We start from the raw sequence: 5,874 nt of genomic DNA on the forward strand, positions 1-5,874 counted from the left end.
ATACATGAATTTTCAACTGCATGGGGGTGGTCAGCATCCTTAACCCCTGCATTGTTCAAGGGTCCGCTGTACAATCAATTTGTAGAAGGTTTGAGATGTACAATTTAACAAATTTTAAGTTTCCACCAGGTATGAAGCATTGTGGAAAGGAAGAAGAAAGGGTAAATAAATGTACCAAGATGAATAAGGTACAATTTCCATCTTCAAGGAAGTATATTGTTTAATAGGAGAGCCTAGAATATAAAGAAATACTCCACGTGAGTAGTACAGCAGAAGGAAGTGCTGAGTGTAGGATGACTAAGATTCCAGACTTGTGTTGCAAATTGGAATAACTGTTTTTTGGTATGTGCTATTCCTAAATTCTGCCTGAGCAGGTGGATGTTAGTCAGTATCACTCAGGTCTTGGGTCTTAAGCAATTGATCGACTTATTTTGAGCAAAGGTCTATGAAGGGTTTTAGTCTATCTCATTAACCAACTTAGATCATAGCATATTGTTCATGTAAGACATGCAAAAGGACTAACTCACTGAAAATGGTTGACTAGTTATAAATAGACACTAAATTTTTGGCAAGATGGAGATGAAAGCTTTTGTGAAGTTATACAGTTGTGGCAAGATATTGTCAACTGTTGCACTAGAATGCAGATCATTGGAAAAATCACATCAACATTGTCAGTATGCTACTTAGTAGACAGGCATGTTGGCATAAACAAGTTATCAAGCTGCAGACTAAACTGAAGACCTATAAAGGAACGATGCTTTATAGAACGTTCTATGGGTACTACATTTGTTATGTACATCATATCCAACTTCTGGATGAGTGTCATCTTTAGATTTTCTGTGTTGAATTTAACATAAAGGTGACAAAGTTAGATTTATAAATCAATGTATGGCATTTATGTCATTCAGAGTGCTTGCTAAAATATTCTTGTTCTATAATGTTACTCATCTGAAAGATAACTGTTTTCTGGTGGTAAAAAGATGTTCTTTCCTGTTTTGTACTTGTACATTTTTTTTTTCAATTTAACACATCAAATGACAGAAATTAGAATATTGAGGATAAATAGTCATAGGTGCTTTGACTAAACTTCCAGACTTAAAGAGTATCAGAAAGCTAGTAAGCCTGGAAAGTGATTTGTTGGGGGGCAGCTATAAACTTCAGCTCATTAGGAAAGGCTTTGAAAAGTTTGACTGTTTAATGGAGGGATAAATCTGTCTAAACTGTGATAAAAGTTCTGATCCCAGATTTGTGTCACTAGGTTTTGAGTAGGAACAATCCTACAAATAACTTTCAAGACGCGTGACCTGAATGAGGGCCTCGAAAAGTCTAAGCCACCCCAAAGGTATGTTTCCATTGGCTCTAAGCCCCCAGACCCTGCCCTGAGTGACTCTTTGTATATTTTGTTTAAAGAGCCCTTGTTAAAATGAACTTTATTATCTGGCAGGAATAACACCTTAATAATATTAGCTAATATTCAAGTGCTTAAATCTTAGTTAATACTTAGCATACCTTTATGAGGTTGATACTATTGTATTTAATCATTTTTAAGATGTACATTTTTTTTCACATTTTGACATTGAAATTAGGATGTATCTTAGAATCAGTGGTGTCTTACAAGCATAATTTAGAACATTCTTTTCTTTCCTCGTGGCTTGTAAAATCATGGTGAGACTGACAATAGAAGGCATCATAGATTAGATGAAATGTGATATTAGCCACCATCCCTCTTTACCCAATCTTACCTAAAAGAAAACTGGGGGACTTCCCTGGTGGTCCAGTGGGGAAGACTCTGTGCTCCCAATGCAGGGGACCCAGGTTCGATCCCTGGTCGGGGAACTAGATTCCGCATGCAGGCCGCAACTAAGAAGACTGCATGCCACAACTAAGAAGTCCTCATGCTGCAACGAAGATCCCGCGTGCTGCAACTAAGACCTGGCACAGCCTAAATAAATAAATATTTAAGAAAAAAAAGAAAACTGGGACACGAAGTTAAGTAAGCTGTTTAAGATCACAGAACTGATAAGTATTTGAGCCAGGATTCCACAGAGTTGTCTTAGCTCAATCCAGGATCAATGCTTATAACCACACCATGCTGCCTTCTGGTAATCTAGCAAAATTGGTATATCTGAATAACCATCCTCACAGAGCTGCACACTTTAGAAAGTGGAGATGGGAAGAAAGGGAATTTGCAAGGACCACAGTGGACTGCTGAGTTAAGGGGTACAGTAGAGTACCCTTGGCAGCCAGGGTAATCATGAGGAAAATGGACCCTGAGAGGACAGAAAAGCTACAGGAATGTTGGGAAGCCCTGAAGGTGAAGGCCGCCCACTTCACTATTTTGTCCAGGGCCAGATCTCTGTGTGCAAAAACTTCTAAATGGTTACAGAAGGAAAATCCTTATGTAGCAGGGAAAGTTATTTATCTGTATCTCTCATCTGTATCTATATATTTATATTTATACCTATACCTATGTCTATATATATATATATTTGAAAGAGAGATTTGTATTGTGCTTTTTTAAAGGAAACATTAGATTATTAACAAAGTTTTCTTATCCTACATTTAGATTTTATAATTTTGTGTTATTCATTTTTTTTTTACTTGCTTATTTTATTCTCACAGTGCCTAGCACAGTTCAATGTAACTGAAAGGTCAAGCATTTATTTAATAAATTTATTGAATAAATGAATAATAACTTTCTTGGTGCAGGTACTACACAGAATCTTGGAAGCCTGTTTGGGTTAGAAGAAGGATGCTTTAAGTGGGGGTGGGGCACCTCTCAAAGAGTTTCATCAGCAGCAGAAATAACAAAGAGTACTGCAATTTCTATTCCTGCTTGTCAAGAAATGAGGTAGGCATTTAATTTAAGGCAGTCAGGATCTAGCACTGCTGCTCTGCCTCAGACAGTAAAGATGAGCCAAGGAAAAGACAAGCCAGAGAAAAGACTCTGTCATTACTCCCTGTCAGCCCCAGTGACCATTCACACAAACACAACACAGACCAACATGTACAAGTACACACACACATATATAAATTTTTGTATTTTCTTCTGCCTATGTGTCTAGTCAGCTCAAATGGGTCGACTCGTGTTTTGGCTCACATAACCAAACCAGACTCTTTGGCTCAGCTCTACCTGCAAACTTTCTGGCCTGCTTGGGTATAGTGAAGTGGTTTGAGTTTCTGAGAACAAATAATTAGGCTCTAGATGAAGGCCAGGGTTATACAAAACCCATTCGTTTCTGCCTCTGTGGGTTCTGTGACCCCGTGAAAAGGAGAAAGTTAGATTAGGACAGTGCTCAGCTACATGGGCTTCATGAGATTTTTTTCCTTTTAGTGTTATCAGAACATGTGTTTAATTATTGTTTTTCTAGGCTTGATAAGCTTAGGGATTCATATCTTTAAATTACATCTCCCTTAATCAACCACATACGACATCTTGGATTCAGAGTTAGTGTTGGTGTGGACCAGAATATTGACCTTGTCTTTTTTATTTAGTCTCATCCCTTGGGCTTCAAAGGCAAATGAAGTTTCAAACTAGGCATAAGAACATCATCAACTCAAAGAGGCTGAGAATATATTTACTTATTTTATTAGATCTACTCCACCTTTTTTCTACATCTTTTTATGGGTTTTTTTTTTTTCTCACTTTGTAGCTATTTTTTCTTTATCAGGGACAGAGCATCTAGAAATTCTTCTCTAAGCCCTTTTCCAAATCATGAATCACCTGACTATAATTACTTACTAACATATACCCTCTCAAATAACTTTCAGTGAACTGCGTGCATGTCCATTTACCCAGAGGCAACTACTGATATTATTTGTATAGAAATTACAGACATTTAATTTCCTAAGAAAAGCACAGCCTTGTCTGTTAAGCTTGAGGTAGGTAGGGAAGAAGGTAGGAAGCACCTTTCTCGTACTCAAGCTCAGAACTCATGTCCAGAGGAAACGAAACAGAAACCACCTTCCCAAATGGTGGAGCTTTTCATTTCCTAATTGGGAGCGGGAAGGGAGTGGTGGTCAGCTCAGTGGGCCAACTTTCTTTTTCCGATCTCATTTATCAGATGGTATTTTGGGATTCAGGGATTATCAGTATCACCTATGAGTTATTAATAGAATTGAAAGTTATTTGTATCAGTGAGGTGGGAGAAGACAGATGATAATAGGTATAGTTGCTCATATTATATGAGACAGGGAGATGAGGTCAGAGGAGGGTAAGAATAGTCCAAGGAATAAATAAAAGTTAACTAGATAGTCATTATTCCACTCCCAAATAAATTTTTTTGTAATCATAATTCCTTAAATTGAAAATAAGGATAAAACTCTTGTGAGAAATTGGTTTAAAACCCAATACTTGGGTATTAGATAGACGAGCTGGAGAGGTGTGTTTTGTCTTTCATTTTTGTGTTTATCTTCACTCTTTGCCTTTTCAAGCCACAGGCAAAAGCTCCACCATCCTTAGAGATTCTGGTTACTTACTAATTTGAATCATATTCTTTTAATTTCAAAGATATCAATTCCTTTTCAATCTAACACATTCTGGAGGTTGGTACGGAAAGTAAAGAGAAAGAAGGTGAGAAAACATCAGATTAAAAGGGTTTGGAAGTGAACACTGGACATGTTCCCTCATGGTACAAGTGCAGTGTTATAACTGTTCAATGGTGATTTAGTAACTGCTGAATTTTTAATTTCCATGCGCTTCTTCCATTTTTTTTTCTTTGAAATGCCAGAGAATGTTGCTTGGGTCCTTCAACAACTGACTTGGTCTGATTCTCATGACACAACGTAGTAATCAGTCTGGGGTCTATACTTTTCATTGGAACACTGAAAACTTACAGTTCAGCAAAGATTAGAAGGGTGATTCCATTGGAACTGCACTAACATTGGTCATTAGCCACATGAAGACAGCCAGATCTTTCACCAGAAAGAAACACATGATGGGTTTTGGGCCCCTGTTGATGGGGTCACTCTCTTAATTATGGAAAACTTCTGAAAATAGCTTGATTGCATGGCCTTTTGACTTCTGTACAGCTTGGATGACAGACTTGTAGACCCTGAAGCTGATGGTGACAAAGAGGAGAGCCAGGATGATGTAAGAAGCCACAGTGATGATGCTGAAATCTCCAGGGTAAGTAGCACTATCAGTGTGGGGCAAGAACCAAGCTCAGCTTTCTTCACCTTGTGCCAGAAAATCAGACGGTGTATTGCAAAGGAGGCTACAGAGCAGGTTCCCAGGTAACTCCCTCCCGTGTCCCCTCCCCCTATCACTAGGTGTGGAAGGTTGGGCCCCAGAGGACAAAGAGGACTTAGATGGAATTGACTGGCTTCCAATGGCTCTACCATGGGCTTTTCCAAGGAGGGCAGGGGAGAAAGAGGGGAAATAAAATAATCACACTGTTGGCTCTCCCAAGTCCCTTCACTCCTTCTGGTTCGTGCGTATACTCTGACTACTAGTAATGTTTTGATATACAGCCTTCCAGACTTTCTCTATTATCTTATATGCTAACTGGAACTTTTCTTATTTAATATTTCACTTAAAAATCCCTTATCCCTTTGCATTTTTCCCCACTGAAGGGTTCCCTAATTGTTTTCTTTTGTCTCTCTGCCCCTGCCCTAATCCCATTCCCCTGAGGTAGATTCTAGTAATGTTTTGATATATAGCCTTCCAGACTTCCTCAATTATTTTATATGCTAACTGGAACCATGACTGTTTTCACTGGACGGGACCTTGGAGATCATCTTTCCATCTCTCCTTACCCCCTCCCACTAAACCTCCCCCCCCAGCCACTGCAGGCTTCCAGAAGATACATAAGCTAAATGCCCGACCTGCAACACCACCTCAGCCAGCGACTGGCAGAACTTGGACTAGAACCC

At 38.8% G+C, this 5,874-nt stretch overlaps 1 pseudogene; it reads right to left on the minus strand.

Moving 5' to 3' along the window:
* Window positions 1–4,589: 4,589 nt before the first annotated feature.
* On the minus strand, window positions 4,590–5,343 carry LOC132373784 (reticulon-3-like; annotated as a pseudogene).
* Window positions 5,344–5,874: the final 531 nt, after the last annotated feature.

The sequence above is a fragment of the Balaenoptera ricei genome, chromosome 10 (genome assembly GCF_028023285.1).
Source record: "Balaenoptera ricei isolate mBalRic1 chromosome 10, mBalRic1.hap2, whole genome shotgun sequence".
NCBI classification, from domain to species: domain Eukaryota; kingdom Metazoa; phylum Chordata; class Mammalia; order Artiodactyla; family Balaenopteridae; genus Balaenoptera; species Balaenoptera ricei.